Source organism: Haliotis rufescens, unplaced genomic scaffold (genome assembly GCF_023055435.1).
Source record: "Haliotis rufescens isolate VD_foot unplaced genomic scaffold, xgHalRufe1.0.p SCAF_29, whole genome shotgun sequence".
NCBI lineage: Eukaryota > Metazoa > Mollusca > Gastropoda > Lepetellida > Haliotidae > Haliotis > Haliotis rufescens.
The window spans coordinates 4,159,420-4,180,890 of NW_025963990.1; the positions used below are offsets into that span (position 1 = coordinate 4,159,420).

Below are 21,471 nucleotides of genomic sequence, written 5' to 3' on the forward strand. Positions count from 1 at the left end.
ATGAATTACATACTATAATATTCATTTCAGGGTATTTTATTTAGACGGTATGTCTTTTTAGCTTATCGCGTGGCGTGGGGACAAAGTGCAGTCTTTTTCGTACAACACGTGTTGTGCTGGGTGAAACCGTTTCATGAAGGCATTGTATCCTCGGACAGGGCTTACCTACCAAACACTTGAGCCCTTATGATGCATAATTATTGTTTATGTCTGATAGTGTATTATTCCTGGTGGCTAAATTTATAATTTTTCATTTATATTTTGCATCAGTTGGATAAATGTCATCATATTTGGAGTATTGAGATAATAATGTATTTTACAAATATAGATTGTTATATGTGTAATCTTGACTAAACACGTCGTGTACAAAGATACAGATAACATATTACCTTAGAAGACCGCCTTAGAAGATAATTAGGCATAGATGGCATTAGGCTATAGTTGGCTAAAGGCTTTGTCAGTCACGGCACAGGTGAAGTGTTTGCTATCCATAATCTTTCCCTGCCCTACTAACAGGGTCTAGATTTTTGAAACTATCGTAGCCCTGAGATATCTTAAGTTTGCCGTAAATATAAGATAGATATCACCATGTAATGTCCACAATAAAACAGACCGTCTCCGTGGTCTAGTGGGAGAGCGTCCGCCCGGAGAGCGGAAGGTCCGGGGTTCGATCCCCGGCCGCGTCATACCAAAAGACGTCAAAAGATGGTACTTGTTGTTACCCTGTCTGGCGCTCGGCATTAAGAGGCTAAAACAAGGACTGGTCGGCTCGGAGTCAGTATACTGTGTCTGAGTGGGGTATTCATGTAAACTGGTATCTCAGTGAGCTAGCACTATAAATCGGCATCAGTCCGGACTAGTACAAGCAGCCACACAAACACACACACGTACATGCACGTCGCTATATAAGTGCAATAATCTTGGACTCCATTTCACCTCACCTCACCCACCTATTACCTTAGAAGGAAAGTGGACATTAACTGGAAGATCTCTTTTTACCGTTGACATGGTAACAGAAAAACAGGTAGTAAACAACTAATAAATCACATTTCCTCCAAAATAGATGCTTCAAGTACGACGTCGTCCAATCATTCTGAGTAATGCACTACTCGTCTCCAAATACCGTATTGTGTGGTAACGTGAGCCCACCTGTGACGTAGATATTACACGAGGGACAGATAAGATACGGTAACCGCAGAAAATGTGACCAAAGCGGTAACGGAAATGAGATTCGACCAATCAAATTCCATCTCTAAGACGCAAAGTCTGTAGGTGACTGCAGCATGGTAACGTCTTTGTTCAGTTGGTAAACGGACATTTTTCAGTGAAAAAATTAACCGATCAGAACATGAGTTATTTTTTAAACTTAGTGGGCTATCAATATACGACACTCTTTTATAGATATCAGCTTCTGTCTTTCTACTTCTTGTCTCTTCATCAGGGGAAGAGTGTGGGCTATCGCTCGCTCTGTCCACAATCAGGTTCGCATTTACATTTATGCGAAAACCAACCCTGATGACATGCGCCGTGGTATGGCTGCAATATTGGAAGAGGTTGTGTAAAATCCCTCACTCACTCATTGACAATGCCTCTGTAGAAGACCGCCTCCGTGGTCTAATGGTAGAGCGTCCGCCCAGAGGACGGAAGGTCCGGGGTTCGATCCCCAGCCGCGTCATACCAAAAGACGTTAAAAGATGGTACTTGTTGTTACCCTGTCTGGCGCTCGGCATTAAGGGGCTAAAACAAGGACTGGTCGGCTCGTAGTCAGTATACTGTGTTTGAGTGGGGTATTCATGTTAAACTGCGGCATGGTATTTCAGTGTGCTAGCACTATAAATCGGCATCAGTCCGGACTAGTACAAGCAGCCACACACACATACACGCATGCACGTCGCTATATAAGTGCAATAATCTTGGACGCGACGTAAACCCCATTTCACCTCACCTCACCTCACCTCTGTAGAAATACATTTCTGTTTAGCTTGGTCGAGACAGCTACCCCTTGTGACGGTTACTGTTGCATGCTGATAAATGACGACTGGGTGTGCTTCTTCTGGAGGTGAATTACAAGCAGCCTGGTTCCCTGGGTATGCTGCGCTGGTGCTACACTGACCCAGGCAATGACTGCACAATGGCCGCCTCCACTAGAAGAACAAACATGGCGTACACGACATGTATTTACTGCAGAAAAACGCTTTAACGGATGGTTAATTTTTTTTCTGAGAATTTTCATTAATGCTGTTGCAATGTATACGTCACGGGAATAACGTCCATTGTTACTTTTACTGAAGGAAAACATTATATAAGCTGTTTCGAGACTCGAAAGTGGTCGTCACATCGGCGAAATGTAAACTATGACACACACACCATTTTCAACAGTGATATGAGCGTTATTATGTCGTGTCAGCTCACTGTTGTCACGAAATTGTACACATTATACATGGAATTAAACGACCATGTTAGTGAAATACCGTTAGTATCTTTATTTTAGCAAATTTGATGACGCAAATGTCGTCGATTATGACCTATTTTTTCGCATTGTAAAATGGTGTGTTTAGCGGAACGCCTAGTATAATCACTAGAAAAAACAATCACTTTTGATCCGTAATAATGGTGTTTAATGATCGGGACTGTTCTAGCATTTTTCTATAGTAAATACATGTCGTGTCCGCCATGTTTGTTCGTCTAGTGGAGGCGGCCATTTTGCAGTCATCGCCTGGGTCAGTGTAGCGCCAGCGCAGCATACCCAGGGAACCAGGCTGAATTACAAGGGACTGTAACACTGCTTCAATCAGAGACCATATACCGATATGGTCTCTGCTTCAATGGTGCATTTACATTCATATATTCTCAAACCACGATGCACCATTATAGTTACAGCGAACCTATTTACAGGTTACAGCGTGACCTATTTTACATATCACACGTGGCTATTACTTACCTTTTTAACATTTTCATGCCACAGTTGGCACCCTAGATCAGAGATAGGTGCAGGAATTATAAATGACAAACGCGAAGATTGCAAAGGTCGGTTTGACTATTGCCTGCCTTGCCCCCCCCCCCCCCCCCCCCCCCAAAAAAAAAAAAAAATATTAACAAATAAAAAAAAAAGACAAACTCATTAATGAATGAATATAACAGAATCATAAAACCCAGCAAACCATTGATTTATATCGTGAGGGGCAGCGATAGACAGGACCATACAACCAACTTACACATTGCGTCAACCCGATCCTAAAATTATTCCTCAACAGACAAAAACAAATAAACAACAAACAAACAAACAAACAAACAAACAAATTCCACAAAATAAATCCCGACCAAAACTGAACAGAAGCAAAGGAGTCAGAAAGTAGTAGCCCTTCCCTGCATAAACACGACACTATCCAAAAAACGCCACAACAAGTCTCCACCACTCCAGTAAGTCTGGATCTCTGCAATTTAAACAATCCTGTTTATTATATATTCCAATAATTATTCAACTAAAATCGAATCTGAAAATATTGTCATATCAGACACTGAATGTTAGTCAAACGCTCAGTAGAAGTCTGGGTGATATTTAATCTAACTTAGCCAAATATGACCAAATGTTCCCGTGCCTTGTTGACGTGAACAATTGACTTACCTTTGCGTGTGTTTGTGACGGGTGCCACTGACGGAGCAGGATACGCTTACCGTTTCGCGACCACCTGATGTCGTCACTATTTGATATTGACTCTTATAGATACATACTCGTGATAAAGTTGGAATCTCTAAATCGACTCTGCTTTTAGAGATTTCTTAAGAATATGGAAAGGGTTTTGTCGCTTTTATTTACGGATTGCCCTCCGTTGTCTATTTCCCGTCCAGCTCTTGACCTTGTAATTGGCGCGACGGTGTCCTGTCTCATTTGAAGATACAGGTATTGCAAATGTAGCGGCCATAAAATTTCCGAGTCCCGTGATGGGATTCGAACCACGAACCTTCTGATCCGAGGTCGGACGCCTTGTCCACATGACCAAAGAGGTTAACCCCGTCAGCAAGCTGACAAGATAAGGATGTCATCTGTGGGATGACTCCACGCCCGCTACATACTCCCCCGTCAACAGAAGGCACGTCCCGGGCCGCATAGTAGGGTACTAAGGCTTATTTTGCTCAAATTTAATATGAACGTGCTCAGCCCCACGTTGGGCGCCAATGTAACGGCCTTAAAATTTCCGAGTCCCGTTATGGGATTCGAACCACGGACCTTCTGATCACAGGTCGGACGCCTTGTCCACATGACCAAAGAGGTTAACCCCGTCAGCAAGCTGACAAGGTAAGGATGTCATCTGTGGGGTGACTCCACGCCCTGCTACACAAACATACAAACAAACAAACAAACATTCATGTTAATAATTGTAATAAAACACTTATCAAATCCATCTTCTTTGAATGACGTCACTGCACTGACCAACACTGCTAACATAGACCTAGGTGACGGGTACGTACTGCTGAGCAAATGTAGAAAACTCGGCGTGAACACCATTTTTAGGAACAGTGCAAGGGTACTAAGACAGCCTTGAGGGGTGATCCCAATAACTGTCAGGCCTCGGTTTGGGGAATTAGCTATTGGGAGCGAGCCTTGAAACAAGAGAGAAGAGAGCTGTGAGGTCCTTAGGGTTTATTCAAGCAAGTGTGTCATATCATTCAAGTTACATCAATTAATATATAATAGTGACGTACAATCATAATAATGATAATAATATGCCAACACATTGTCCATCTAATAAAGGCATAATAATAAAGGCAATGTATTTAATATTGGAGTATGTACGGTAACATTATACAACAGATGCAGTATTTACTAGAATAATAACGGTAATGCTAAATAACATTCCTTAACAGCTAAATTGAGTAGTCGTAACATTTTAATAGAGCATGTACAGTAGACTGCGCAAACTGCTTAGATGAGGAACATGACATTTACTTATGAAATGACGATAAACATTAATACTTGTGGTTTCAGTAATAATTTTCACAACATAATAATTTCGGCTAATACGGAAAGTAAATACTTGATCCAAATAAAGATACGAATGTACGCGGTAGAAGATATAGCTCGGTTTTAGTTAGAGTAATTATTAGTTTTAGTAGTGATTACTTTGGTGACTACGGTAATGAATCACCGCGGCTGTATTGCTATTGACTGCGCGCATTTCCTAAATATATACGGAGCTAGCGATAACAGCTAATGGAGTGAATACGGTAATTGTATACTTGAACGGTGCGCGTTTGAATGTACGTTGTTATGAAGTATAAAGGATGACTATAACAGTATTTAAATGACTACGGTAATGAAATTGTGGTATAGCGTATGCAACTATATGAGGGACGGGACTCTTTACAATATATTCAAATACTTACTTAATGAGGATAAAACCTAAGAAATATGGAATGCGTTGTTAAAGCCTATTCTGTAAGCGCACACAGAAGGTAAAGCTGCTCATATAACCTTTGATCGGTGGACTGTCGGAAATTATGGAATAACCGACCTACGTATAAAATAAGTCTTGCTTGAAACAGTTGTGTTAACTCTAGGAACCGTTTTGTGACTAAGCTACATGTACGCTACGCTACTGCACGGAAATATAAACTGTATATGCATCTGGCATTTTGAACAGATGATGTTAGACATAGAAGGGGAATATACTCATGGATGTCGAAATATAGGGGAGAACTATTGGCGCCGCATATTAATGACACATAAACTGTAGGAGCCCACGACGCATTACACTTCAAACAACACTGGAAAGTGCCTGAGTATTAAACGGTAAATAATATATAATGAACAGTCATTTAGAACTTGTACACAGTAGATTGAGAGTTACAATATGGCAGTACTGATTCAACTTAACTATAATATTTTCTAGACAATAATAACAATGAAATAAGAAGTTTAGTCATAAAATAGGAATATTTAAATGTTTCTTACCTTGAAACAAGAGAGAAGAGAGCTGTGAGGTCCTTAGGGTTTATTCAAGCAAGTGTGCTGAGGACCAACACCCAAGGAATTATATACCCCCAACAGCCCCCACAGTTGTAATTTCCGTCTCTGTTATCTGCCCTGGGCTGTCAAAGTTGACAACACCAAGCCATGCAGGTGGTAATAGAATGGTATCAGTATTGCCTAAGAAAAGTTTCTTTTAATTACAGTTTAAGATGATGGTCAAAACCTGCGCCAGCTGGTAACAAAACATTTATCAAGAGAACAAGAGCCGGGGCGGACGTACGCGCGCGACTTTATCTATGATTACGTAATTTACTGTTCGCGTGAATGAGCTTGCCAAGGAGCAGCCGTCATGGTCGACCAGTGGCGATAAAAACGAGAAATACTGGTCTAGCGACTTTCGAATTTTAGAATTTCCTAGTTTGAGTTTAATTTGTTAAAAATATAGAAAGTGTAATGAAATATATGCACTGTAACAGTACAAACCAATTCCATTGAACAGGGGAGTGCTGTAGAGTGTGACACGGTGCACGTGGAGATCATACTCAATTAGACTAACATCTAGTCTCTGAAATGAGTGAGTGAGTATGGTTTTACGCCGCTTTTACTAATATTCCAGCAATATCACGGCGGGGGACACCAGAAATGGGCTTCGCGCATTGTACCCATGTCGGGAATCGAACCCGGGTCTTCGGCGTGACGAGCGAACGCTTTAACCACTAGGCTACCCGACCGCCCCTCTCTGAAATGAACATGCCTTAGAGAAAAAACAGTTGTTCAATTATCTTACTTAAAGTATAATTAAAAGGAGCCCAGAGACTCTTCATTTTCAGACTGCAGTAATCTAGACTTGCCCACTATTATAGACTTGCATGGGCTTTGTTGGATATATTTGTTTCAGGGTCAGTATGCCAGTATGCTCTATGTGTATTCGTCATTGGGCCCACGAGCCAACCTTCCACCCCTGCTGTTGTTATCGACTGAACGGATTATGCAGATCTGCGGGTTCACGTAGTAGGTCGTGACCTTTCTCTATGTGTGGCAGTTCAGAGTCCGCTAGGTCCAAGCATGACCTGTCACTCTACACGTAACTGGGCCACCCACAGTGAACATCTGTCTGTCATGATACTGACGTGTTTGTTTAGAGGACTTCAATGTCGAATTACCAGGAACTTACCCCCGGCATGAATATTTATGAGGGCGGATCCAGCATTCTTAAAAGGGAGGGATCCAAAATATCAAAATCCTCTCTCTAGATAATTTTACTGTCTCCAAAATACTACATTTGCTTGTCAAAGGAGGGAGGGGGCGGTGGTTCCCCACCCCCCCCCCCACCCCCCCTCTCAATCTTGATTAGCCTATGATGTATCTCACCATTTTGTCATTGGCTTCGATCCTTCCTCCGTCCGATACCACAGCACTTAAATTTGTTCTTCTCCAAAGTTATTTTGAATATTGATATCGTTTCCGAATGACATTCTGTTTATGAGACTAGCTACGACGAAGTGGATTTTTACTTTAAGAAATTGAAGAAAAAGGATTGTGAAGACAATCATAAAAAATAGTAAGTGTATCAGCATCTTCTATCACACGTGTATATTTCATATGTCAGACAAACACTGTTTATTTCTAATGTCGGACGTTTGGTAGCCCACTGATGAAATATTCGCGTGTCCCGCCGAAGACCTGGGTTCAATTCCCCACGTGGTTATAACACGTGAAGCGCTGTCTTCGTCCACGCTGTGTTGACACTGGGATATCTTAGAGCGGCGTAAAACAATTTCGTTTATCAGTCAGGATATATCCTTCGTTAGTAAATTACATTCAGTGATGACTTATTGCTCTAGTTATCAAGTAGTTTGTTATTTAGTCAATATAAATTTTGAAATATAGTGTCTCAAATATAAAAGAAATGCAAATGGAGCCCCGGACAATCCTTAACTGTGGGTATGGAGGTCAGATCTTTTGGTGTTGCGGCGCTCACATTGTGGACCAGGCCACCAACTCTCTTAAGGACTGCTCCATCTATGGACTCCTTTCAACAGATCCATGATGAGGCGAATGTTTTCAGCCTAGTTATGAAAACGTTTGTAATTTTTTGGTCAAATAGAATTTTCAGCTGTATGCTTTCTCTTGCCCGGGTCAAATTATTTCAAAGAAAGACAAAGAAACAAAGCAAATAAAAATATAAATTACCCCAAAAACGTTGACTTTAGTCTAGCAAATTATCTATGAAAAGGGTGCATTAAATATTTCGGTGTCGTGTTAGTCTGTAAGCCACGTGACATTGTGATAACCGAGCCTCACTAGAGAGAGCCGAGAAACATACGAAACATGTCACAGAATATGAATATTTGAAATGATGTACGTTATGTAAACACTATATATGCATATGATATATGAGACAAATGCATAGACCGTTAATAATAACATGGACAAATAGGCTCACGCTCGCAGGTGTCGACCTCAATGCACAAAACATTCAGGAGGAAAATAGTCGCCATGAGTTATCAACGTACCTGGTGAGTGACAGTGTGCCACTTCAACTATCTTTCAGCAATACCAGGGAGGGGACTTCATAATGGGTTCATAACTCATACCTGTATGGGGCGCAAACCCAGACGTTCCCCATGACGAGCGAACGCTACTACCACTACTACTACTACTACTACCACTACTACTGCTGCTGCTGCTACTACTACTACTGCTACTACTACTACAGCTATTACAACTACAACAACTACTACTTCTACTACTACTAGTGCTGCTGCTGCTGCTACTACTACTACTGCTACTACTTTTACTATACTACTACGACTACTTCTACTACGACTACTACTACACAGCTACTACAGCTACTGCTGCTACTACTGCTACTACTACTACTGCTGCTACTACTACTACTACTACTATTACCACTATTATATACTACTACCACTGCTTCTACTACTGCGACTACGACTACTACTACTACTACTACAGCTACAGCTACTACTACTACTACTACTACTACTACTACTACTACTGTTACTACCACCACTATTGTTGCTCTTCACTTAACTATCATTGTGGGTTCCAATCCCGGTTCGCCCTGATTACAGACGAGAGAACATGGTCTTAAAGTCGACCCTGTCGTTATTTACCTCGGAGGGTACCTTTAAGTCTACAGCCAACTATGAACCCCACACCAAGCACTTGTAGTATTAATGCCGGGTGCATGCGTCTGGGTGGGGAGGGGGTGACGTATCAAGGTCATGTCGAGCTACTCACGTGCTTGTCACGATCACTGCCCGAACACTAGTTGTAGTAGACTCACAGTTGGGGTCAGGTGACACGCGACTGACACGAGTGCACGATGCCATCATTATGTGACACATATATCTAACGACCGGATTTGTACAGAAAATACTTGTGTCGAATCAGCAAGTTTCACGTGCAGATATTATATACATAATATTGAAGGTCCGATAATATTTTAGAGGGCACGGGTGGCCCAGTCGTCGAAGGGCACGGGTGGCCCTTGTGCACGCCAGAAACCTATGATTGTGGGTTCGAATCCCGGTTCGCCCCAATTATGTTTCTGGGTTTGTCAGCACCATATCCGTGCTGGTGGGTTTCACCGAAGTGGTAAAACGTCTAAGACCTGCATCACTTCGGGCTTTCCCCCCACATTAATCTGACACGCCGTGATATAACTGGAATACTGTTAAAAGCGGCTTTAAACCCAACTCACTCACTCACTCTTCTCTTAACATAACCACTACAGGTACGACGACATGGGTGACGATGACGATGTTGGAGATGATGACGCCGTCGACAACGTGTATGGTAGTACCAAGACGAAAGACGTGGAACCCTATCTGACATACATATTTGTATTATGTTTGACGGAAAACACCAGAAACCAAACCATCCGCAGACCCTTGTACTCTTGTACAGTAGTGTATATTTCCCCTGCTTTCAATAACACATGGCCGGGGATAAACTAACCATCAACAGCCACTAGAGGCAACAGGGGGAATGAATAAGATATATTGTACCACCGAGGGTCGGCGTGCAAGTAGTAATCACATCTGTGGGTCAAGGTCACTGGGTCAAGGACGTCGGGTCAAGGTCGTCCATACAACGTTAAGAGGGAGGGTTATCAGAATCGTTTGTTTTGAATACACCGGGCAAGGAGCTCAGGACGATGTACGATGTGTGTGGATTTCTTAAATACACTTTGCAATGTTCGTTTTATAGACTATTGGCGTCTCATACAATGTTTGATGCCATTTAACATAATGTTATAACGTAGTGGTCATAACGCACGGGTGCCTTACTGTTGGGTATGCTATGTAAGGTGTGAGGGTATAAGTCATTGCGTGACATGTGGAGTTATTTGAGCTGTATATGGGTTATGTTATGCGGTCAGTGACCTTTATATCGTCCTTCACCTGATGGAATCACCAAGTTAACCCGAATTTTTGTAAATCCGATACTATTTTCAAGTAAAACTTGTGATTTCGATGAGGAAAGTTGTATTATATATACACTCAACAGGGTTCTCATGAACCTTTTAAAACACATCTGTATCAAAAAGACTTAATGCAACTTTCCAGAGAAGGGACTTATAAACAGTTATGCAAATAATCGAAATTAGCAGCTGATGGTGAGCAAGAGGAGACGAATGTATTACGTGTGAAACATCCAGTTGACAAAATATCTTTGAGCAAGGTTCGATCATGTTAGACCGGGGTCACCACCTTGTGGCAGCTGTTGGCGACAGCAGGCGCCCTGAATGCTGTCTTTGTGGAGAGCGTACACTAAGTATTATCTAGGTAAAATCTATTTCTGTATGTGCGTATAATTACGAGGTAAGGTTGCCCTGTCAATGTGGTGGTATGCGGTGTTGGGTTACAGTTCGTGAGCGGTGTGAAAGCCGCCTTGACCAGTTAGTTATTCAGCATTCCAATAGTGAGTGAGTGAGTTAAAATTTAACGTCACGTCGGCATTATTTCAGCCATATAGCGACCAGCCTTCCAATAAACTGGACAGGAAAGCCCGAAGTGATGCAGGTCTTAGATGGTACAACACTGGCGAGCGTGTGTATGGGTGTGATGCTGGAATAACTGGCGAATAGATCCTGGCACAACAAAGGGACGCAACTCTCCGTAGTGAATTTTGGGGCGTCAGCCCACGTACTGGACCATCAGTTACAAATTCAGTCACAAATGCAATTTACAATCTAACGGTTTCAAATGATCGGTAGTGTGTTGCTAGATAATATTTAACTTGGTCAAGGCTCGCCAGCTGACATCGCTTATCGAGGGCGCCTGCTGCTTCAGCAACCCTTGGCTTGTTTGTCCAGCAGGCGGATATTGTATAGTCAATATGCACACAAGTACATATTGACAATTTTATGAATAACGTCCAGGTGTACATACTGGAGACATGGTTGCAGGGATCAGTTACTGCGTAAACCTGCAACGAATGCGGCCAATTTATGCACTCTTATGTCAATAACGTCACCAGTAGATAGTGGAGGTCAATGTCAAGGTCACCTGTCGGTATAAAGTACACGTGTCCTTGGGACCAGCATGCGTAAGCGTTGGTCGTAAATCCTTCAAACATGGGGAAAACATAGTTTGTCTATAGGCTTATGATGGGCTGTAGTATGTAGAGGTAGTGTTAAAACGCACAACAGCATAAATACATGCATTGTGCCGAGGTTGTTATATTTCTTATGCGAGTCCTTCTCCAACATATCCGATCCCTCCATCAAAGCTTTCCGTCAGTCCCATTCCTATTTTCGAGCCTTAATCCTGCTGAACCTATCCCATCTTGGAGTCTTACTCCTTCAGATCATATCCCATCTTGGAGCCTTAATCCTTCAGTTTATATCCGATCTTCGAGCCTTAATCCTTTAGATCATATCCCATCTTCGAGCATTAATCCTTCAGAACATATCCCATCTTGGAGCCTTAATCCTTCAGTTTATATCAGATCTTCGAGCCTTAATCCTTTAGATCATATCCGATCTTCGAGCCTTAATCCTTTAGATCATATCCCATCTTCGAACCTTAATCCTTCAGATCATATCCCATCCTCGAGCCTTAATCCTTCAGATGCTATCCTGTCTTGGAGCTTTAATCCTTCAGATCATATCCCATCTTGGAGTCTTACTCCTTCAGATCATATCCCATTGTCGAGCCTTAATACTTCAGATCATATACCATCTTTGAACCTTAATCCTTCAGATCATATACCATCTTGGAGCTTAATCCTTCAGATCATATCCCATCTTGGAGCCTTAATCCTTCAGATCATATACCATCTTGGAGCCTTAATCCTGCAGATCATATACCATCTTTGAGCCTTAATCCTTCAGATCATATCCCATCTTGGAGCCTTAATCCTTCAGATTATATCCCATCTTGTAGCCTTAATCCTTCAGATCATATACCAACTTCGAGCCTTAATCCTTCAGATCATATACCATCTTCGAGCCTTAATCCTGCAGATCATATACCATCTTCGAGCCTGAATCCTGCAGATCATATACCATCTTTGAGCCTTAATTCTTCAGATCATATACCATCTTTGAGCCTTTATCCTTCAGTTAATATACAATCTTGGAGTCTTAATCCTTCAGATTATATCCCATCTTCGAACCTTAATCCTTCAGATCATATCCCATCCTCGAGCCTTAATCCTTCAGATGCTATCCCATCTTGGAGCCTTAATCCTTCAGGTCATATCCCATCTTGGAGCCTTAATCCTTCAGATCATATACCATTGTCGAGCCTTAATCCTTAAGATCATATCACATTTTGGAGCCTTAATCCTGCAGATCATATACCATCTTGTAGCCTTAATCCTTCAGATCATATACCAACTTCGAGCCTTAATCCTTCAGATCATATACCATCTTCGAGCCTTAATCCTTCAGATCATATACCATCTTCGAGCCTTAATCCTGCAGATCATATACCATCTTCGAGCCTTAATCTTTCAGATCATATACCATCTTTGAACCTTAATCCTTCAGATCATATACCATCTTGGAGCCTTAATCCTTCAGATCATATCACATTTTGGAGCCTTAATCCTTCAGATCATATCCCATCTTCAAGCCCTATCTTTCAGTTAATATCGACATTCTGTCGTGGTGCAGATTTCCCATCCTACCTGTATCGTTGGATATAATTTTCTGAGGGTGAGCTTGCGTCACCTCTTGACTCAGTTCCAGCTGTCACAGCGGTGGCACGTGTGCAGATAGCACGAAGAAGAAGATAGTGATGGGCAGGGACAGGTGCAGGGCCGGAACAACAGCTTGAGTGGACCACCTGGGGGAAGCAAAGGGGGTGGGGATGGGGGTGGGGCTGGTGGTGGGTGGGTGGTTTGTCAATTTGAAGATAAGATCTAGTATTTCAGTCTCGATATTTGAATGGATGCGAGAAGCGATGTTAATAAATGAGGATGGGTTTCAGTGAGTGAGTGAATGAGTTGTGGTTCAGGCCGCTCTTGCGATGTTCCAGCAGCGTCAAACTGACATGGGTTTCACGCATTGTAGTGAGTGAGTGAGTGAGTTGGGTTTAACGCCGCTTTTAACAGTATTCCAGTTATATCGCGTCGTGTCAGCTTAATGTGGGAGGAAAGCCCGAAGTGATGCAGGTCTCAGACATTTACCACTTCGGTGAGACCCACGAGCAGGGGTATGGTGTTGACAAACCTAGAAACACAATTGGGGCGAACCGGGATTCGAACCCACAATCATAGGTTTCTGGCGTACCCAAGGGACGCAACGCAACGGAACGCAGTCGCGGCGCCTTAGACGACTGGACCACTGGTTCCCCCTTCACGAATGTTTCCCATGTTGGACTCGAACGCTTACCTTCGGCATGACGCGAACGCTTAACCACAAGACCGATCCACCATCCGTACGGTTTTCGGGGTTTAATGATATTGTACGTGTTAATGGTATAAATCTCGCTATTGCCTATGGTACTACAAGTGTCCAAGGCTATTTTGGGACAGAAACATCGTGAAGCACCGCCGCTGTCAGATAGCAATTTCCGTGGTACACAAGATTGAGTTCAGCCGTCTATCACAGCAAGGAGAAGGAGAGCAATGTCCACACTTCTGTCTCTGATTATCCTGGAAAGTGGACAGATTCAACGGGTTACCAATACCGCTGTGTTTGCGATTAATTCACCCCGAGTACGCGTGACAACACTCCGAGCGCCCCCTACCACCCCCGTCCCAACCAAATTCATCACCTCTCGTAAATATTCACCGGAACCACACGAGTGAGTGCGTGGGTGAATGAGTGAGTATGGTTTTACGCCGCTTTAAGCAATATTTCCGCAATATCACGTCGGGGGACACCAAAAATGGGCTTCACACATTTTACCCATGTGGGGAATCGAACCCGAACTTCGAGCGAACACTTTAACCACAAGGCTACCCCTCCACCCCCGGACCTACACGAATCCTCGCCAATGAATTATCATTACAAACTGTCCGAAAGCCCATCTCTTACTTATCAGTGTATTACCTGTCTCTTGTTTGTCATTATTGATAGTCAACATCTTACTCCCTATCTTACAGTGAGCGGAAGGTCCTGGGTTCGATCCCCGACCGCGTCATACCAAAAGACGTTAAAAGATGATACTTGTTGTTGCCCTGTCTGGCGCTCGGCATAAAGGGGCTAAAACAAGTACTGGTCGGCTCGGAGTCAGTATACTGTGTCTGAGTAGGGTATTCATGTTAAACTGCGGCATGGTATCTCAGTGGGCTATAAAATCGGCATTAGTCTGGACTAGTACAAGCAGCCACACACACACACGCACACACACACACAGACACACAGACGCACACACACACACGCACGCACGCACGCTCACAAACACACACACACACACACACACGTTCATGCATGTCGCTATGTAAGTGCAATAATATTGGACACAACGTTAAACCCCTTTTCACCTCACCTCCTATCTTACATCGGGCAGTGGGGTAGCTTTGTGCTAAAGCTTTCGCTCATCACGCCGAAAACCCGGGTTCGATTCCCCACAATGTGCGAACCCATTTCTTGTGTCCCCTGTCTGATATGACTGGAATATTGATAAAAGCGGTGTAAAACTATTCTCACTCACTCACTCACATGAATCAGTTGTAATTGCGTTATTCTTCACCAGAAGCGCTCATAATATAATCTCACAGCCTGTCAATCTGGTCAATAATACTTGCGGTCAGGGAAGATTAGTGGGTTTAAAATCGGTTTGGGTGATATGGGAGTTATAATGTCAGCTATCTGATGAAAGCCACACGTTTACCATGTGTATCTTGTGCAAACAAACCAGGAGTCATAGTCGATGCGAATGTTGGATCCCAATGTTGGATATCTTGTGCGAAGAGAGCAAACAAACTCAACACAAACCCACAACACCGCCTAAAGGAAACAGACATCCCCCTCTCAGCCCCCCCACCCCGCCACACACACACCCCTCAGCCCCCCCCGCTGATATTAGATATAAAGCGTTGTGAAAAGACATGTGACGTAATATCACCACAGCTGTCGCCACCAGGTGGCGCGGCCGGAATGTTTGATGTAGTGGCTAGACAAGTGGTTTATGATATAATGAATGTCTAATGTCCTTCGGAATTAGAACTGGATCCTTCAGTATCGTATTGCAGCTGTCCTGTATGGTAGACAAAACGCTGATTACATAAACGACAAAACCATCTGGTGGAGCCCGACTTGTATCTGTTTATGGTTGCCGGTCATAATACCCCGAGGTTACAGAACACGCCATCAGTTTATCCGAATGACTTCTTCCGGTTGTGCCATTTCGTCATAAATTCGACCAGTTGAAATAAATTGATATTAAAGAAGTTGAATGCACAGGGTAACGAAGACATGGTGTAATTGATTGGGTGCGTCATTAGTGCTGTGTGCATCACGGACATGTAGCCAATACCCGTGAAGATCCGGGATAGAATAGGTCGTCAGCAAACCATGCTTGCAAACAAACAAACAAACAAACAAACAAACAAACAAGCACCACGAGAGACAACCATGGGATACAAGGGACCTTTTCTGTACCGGATCACCACGAGAGACAGTCATGGGATACAAGGGACCTTTTCTGACCCGGATCACCAAGAGAGACAATCATGGGATACAAGGGACCTTTTCTGTCCCGGATCACCACGAGAGACAACCATGGGATACAAGGGACCTATTCTGTCCCGGATCACCATGAGAGACAACCATGGGATTATGGGGACATTTTCTATCCCGGATCACCACGAGAGACAACCATGGGAAACAGGGACCTTTTCTAACCCGGATCCCCACGAGAGACAATCATGGGATACAAGGAACCTTTTCTGTCCCGGATCACCAAGAGAGACAATCATGGGATACAAGGGACCTTTTCTGACCCGGATCACTAAGAGAGACAACCATGGGATACAAGGGACCTTTTCTGACCCGGATCACCATGAGAGACAACCATGGGATACAGGAACTTTTCTTACCCGGATCACCATGAGAGACAACCATGGGATACAGGGGACCTATTCCGACCCGGATGACCACGAGAGACAACCATGGGATACAAGGGACCTATTCTGTCCCGGATCACCATGAGAGACAACCATGGGATACTGGGATCTTTTCTGACCCGGATCCCCACGAGAGACAACCATGGGATACAGGGGACCTATTCTGTCCCGGATCACCATGAGAGACAACCATGGGATACAGGAACTTTTCTGACCCGGATCACCATGAGAGACAACCATGGGATACTGGGGACCTATTCTGTCCCAGATCACCACGAGAGACAACCATGTGATACAGGGGACCTATTCCGACCCGGATCACCACGAGAGACAACCATGGGATACAGGAACTTTTCTGACCCGGATCACCATGAGAGACAACCATGGGATACAGGGGACCTATTCCGACCCGGATCACCACGAGAGACAATCATGGGATGCTGGGGACATTTTCTGTCCCGGATCACCACGAGAGACAACCATGGGATACAAGGGACCTTTTCTGTCCCGGATCACCACGAGAGACAATCATGGGATACAAGGAACCTTTTCTGTCCCGGATCACCACGAGAGACAATCATGGGATACAAGGGACCTTTTCTGTCCCGGATCACCATGAGAGACAACCATGGGATACTGGGATCTTTTCTGACCCGGATCCCCACGAGAGACAATCATGGGATACAAGGGACCTTTTCTGTCCCGGATCACCATGAGAGACAATCATGGGATACAGGAACTTTTCTGACCCGGATCACCATGAGAGACAACCATGGGATACAGGGGGACTTTTCTGTCCCAGATCACCATGAGAGACAACCATGGGATACAGGGGACCTATTCTGTCCCGGATCACCACGAGAGACAACCATGGGATACAGGGGCCTTTTTCTGTCCCAGATCACCATGAGAGACAACCATGGGATACAGGGGACCTATTCTGTCCCGGGTCACCACGAGAGACAACCATGGGATACAGGGACCTTTTCTGTCCCGGATCACCACGAGAGACAACCATGGGATACTGGGGAGCTTTTCTGTCCCGGATCACCATGAGAGACAACCATGGGATACTGGGGAGCTTTTCTGTCCCGGATCACCATGAGAGACAACCATGGGATACAAGGGACCTTTTCTGACCCGGATCACCAAGAGAGACAACCATGGGATACAAGGGACCTATTCTGTCCCGGATCACCACGAGAGACAATCCTGGAATACAAGGGACCTTTTCTGTCCCAGATCACCACGAGAGACAATCATAGGATACTGGGGACTTTTCTGACCCGGATCACCATGAGAGACAACCATGGGATACAAGGGACCTTTTCTGTGCCGGATCACCATGAGAGACAATCATGGGATACTGGGGACCTTTTAAATCCCGGATCCCCACGAGAGACAATCATGGGGTACTGGGGACCTTTTCTGACCCGGATCACCATGAGAGACAACCATGGGATACAAGGGACCTTTTCTGTCCCGGACCACCACGAGAGTCAACCATGGGATACAGGGACCTTTTCTGACCCGGATCACCATGAGAGACAATCATGGGATACTGGGGACCTTTTCTGACCCGGATCACCATGAGAGACAACCATGGGATACAAGGGACCTTTTCTGTCCCGGATCACCATGAGAGACAACCATGGGATACTGGGGAGCTTTTCTGACCCGGATCACCATGAGAGACAACCTTTGGATACAAGGGACCTTTTAAGTCCCAGATCACCATGAGAGACAACCTTTGGATACTGGGGACCTTTTAAGTCCCGGATCACCATGAGAGACAACCGTGGGATACAGGGGACCTTTTAAGTCCCAGATCACCATGAGAGACAACCATGGGATACTGGGATCTTTTCTGACCCGGATCACCACGAGAGACAACCATGGGATACTGGGGACCTATTCCGACCCGGAATCTCCAAAGCCATAGCACTGACCCGACCGTAACTCCCATAGTTACAACGTGGTGGGACGTGTCCAGCTAAATAGGACAATAAAACGTCCGAATGATAATTGGATCTGACAGTGGAGATGCAACGTCATACTAAATGTTCTATTATTTGAGTGTGACAAAGTATTTAAGACACATACAATGCATTAGTCGCAGGAAAGGTTAAGAGACGTCATTTCCGAATCATTTTGTTGAATCTTTAATGGAATCCACGAAAGGCATTGAAAGATTTAATTATGGTCGGTCATAGAATCCATAAGACGCCGACTTGCATATTTTATGTTCTAAGCTCAACTAGAATAGCCTTATAAAGTGCATCAAGGACCCAAAAGTCTGAAATAGAACCAATAGTCTGTTGCTATAGTAACGAGTGTGTCTTACCTTCAAAATCGATTTTCGCATTTGATGGCAAGTATCAGTCTGCTTTTGACGTCACGAAATTGTGTGCTGTGAAAAGTTGTCAATTCAAAGAAAATATAACGAGATATCAGTAGTTCGAGACAAGCGAAGTATGATATTTGACCTTAGGCCCAATAGAGAGTTTGCAATACAATAAGATAGCCTGTCTCGCAGTCCCTGAACCATATTATTTTCCCTTCCGCCCAACGTTTAGTTTATGTTATAGCCCTAAATGAAGCAAGTCTAGACGTTCAACAGGTTCCGAAGCTCCAATCTCACTGGGCTCCTTTTCACTTTAATTGCAGCACGTTATATCTGTTTCTATCAATTGTATGTATTTTCAGAGACTAAGCGTTAGTCTATATAATAAAGCTACTTCGAGGATGTTGAGAGTGATGGGGTTCGTGGTGTTTCACTTAATTGCATGTTCATTCACATACACACTGAAGCCTCGTTAATCCGAACGGTGATTTTTGTCTTGATTATCGGAACATAGTTTAGTACTAAGTACTTAGACGTAGTATAATGACTCTGAGCCGAGTAAGTCCTTGTTTTAGCCCCTAAATGCCGACCGCCAGGCAGGGTAACAGCAAGTACCATCTCCGGGCGGACGCTCTACCACTGGACTATATGACGGCGGTCTGTAAATAATCGAGTCTGGACCAGACAAACCAGCCATTGACATCATGAACATTGATCTACACAGTTTGGGAAACGATGACATGCATCAACCAAGTCTGGCCACCCGATCCTGTTAGTCGCCTGTTACGACAAGCATAGTGGCCTTTTACGGCAAGAATGGGTTGCTGAAGATCAATTCTAACCCGGAATCTTCACGGGACTGCAGCCTTATGCAAAACAAATTACCAAAGACTTTAGGCTGTATACGGGTAAAGAATACCATTGCTTAAAGTAGTGTAACACCCGACCAACTCTCGATGCGTGGGGTTCTCACAAAGGGTTCTTAGCTTTACGGCTGCCATACTTTAACACTTACGCCAGTCGTATCGTTACGATAGCTTTGTGAACCCGACCATCGTCGGCATACAATGACTCATCGTGCCTTTATGTTTAAACATATGTTACATTTGACATCAAACATTAGGGAAAGCATTAAAATATTGTATTTCAGACTTCTACCATTGGAAATGATTCATACCAGCGTGAAACTGCATAATGTCCCGTGGAAAATAATCAGTTCTAGTATTGGCATGCTTGTAGTGTGTGTTTAAAAGCACTCAGTTCAGAAGCATGGTACTTAAGACGCCGTTTTAACCATTGTTGATGGTATCACGTTCTAGGAAAGAGCCCTGGAGGTTTTTTCAGTATTATTTAAAAGGCACCTAACGACTATATTGAGTATCAGGATATCATCTTTGAGGAACAGGATATCGTTTTTGAAGTAGCTGTTATGTTACACTTAATCGCAGCTTGTTGCTTAAAGGCATGTCGGCAAAAACTGTGTGATGCACGTTACTGATTGTGCATGTGGCGTTATAATGAGGTAAGTAAAGCTTCATATGGGTAAGTAGTTGTTGTAACATGTGGCGTTATAACGAGTTGAGTAAAACTTCATATGGGTTAAGTGGTTGTTGGAACATGTGGCGTTATAACGAGTTGAGTAAAACTTCATATGGGGTGAGTGGTTGTTGTAACATGTGGCGTTATAACGAATTAAGTAAAGCTTCATATGGGTAAGTGGTTGTTGGAACATGTGGCGTTTTAAAGAATAAGTAAAGCTTCATGTGGGTTAAGTGGTTGTTGGAACATGTGGCGTTATATCGAGTTGAGTAAAGCTTCATATTGGGTAAGTGGTTGTTGGGAAATTGGCGTTATAACGAGTTGAGTAAAGCTTCATGTGGGATAAGTGGTTGTTGGAACATGTGGCGTTATATCGAGTTGAGTAAATCTTCATAATTGGTAAGTGGTTGTTGGAAAATTGGCGTTATAACGAGTTGAGTAAAGCTTCATGTGGGATAAATGGTTGTTGGAAAATATGGCGTTATAACGAGTTGAGTAAAGCTTCATATTCGGTAAGTGGTTGTTGGAACATGTGGCGTTATAACGAGTTGAGTAAAGCTTCATATTGGGTAAGTGGTTGTTGGAAAATTGGCGTTATAACGAGTTGAGTAAAGCTTCATGTGGGTTAAGTGGTTGTTGGAACATTTGGCGTTATAACGAGTTGAGTAAAGCTTCATATTCGGTATGTGGTTGTTCGAACATTTGGCGTTATAACGAATTAGTAAAGCTTCATGTGGGTTAAGTGGTTGTTGGAACATGTGGCGTTATAACGAGAAATAAATTATACCTAATCACCTAGTTTCGAAATGTGTATATATTTAGTATGTAAAGGAGGAGAAACATGGGTGGATCAACATCAGTGTGCCAACCATCAATATTACTCAATAAAATAATGACAACAAAACAATAAAATTTAGCGACAACTGTTCGGAATAAAAGTAAAAGGTATATTTATTTGGATAGTCGAAACCCATGCGATCAAGTGAATAATTAGAAGCACTCAACTTCGAACGTGACTGGTTTTATGAGCTCCACATGATTCCTGGTCGGAGATTTCCAGCGT

General features: G+C 43.4%; 1 protein-coding gene across 4 annotated transcripts in view; it reads left to right on the forward strand.

The window, feature by feature from the left end:
• The window catches only part of LOC124144428 (solute carrier family 2, facilitated glucose transporter member 3-like), a 147,311-nt gene that overhangs the window by 30,292 nt on the left and 95,548 nt on the right, over nucleotides 1-21,471 (forward strand). The gene's annotated exons all lie outside the window — the stretch shown is intronic.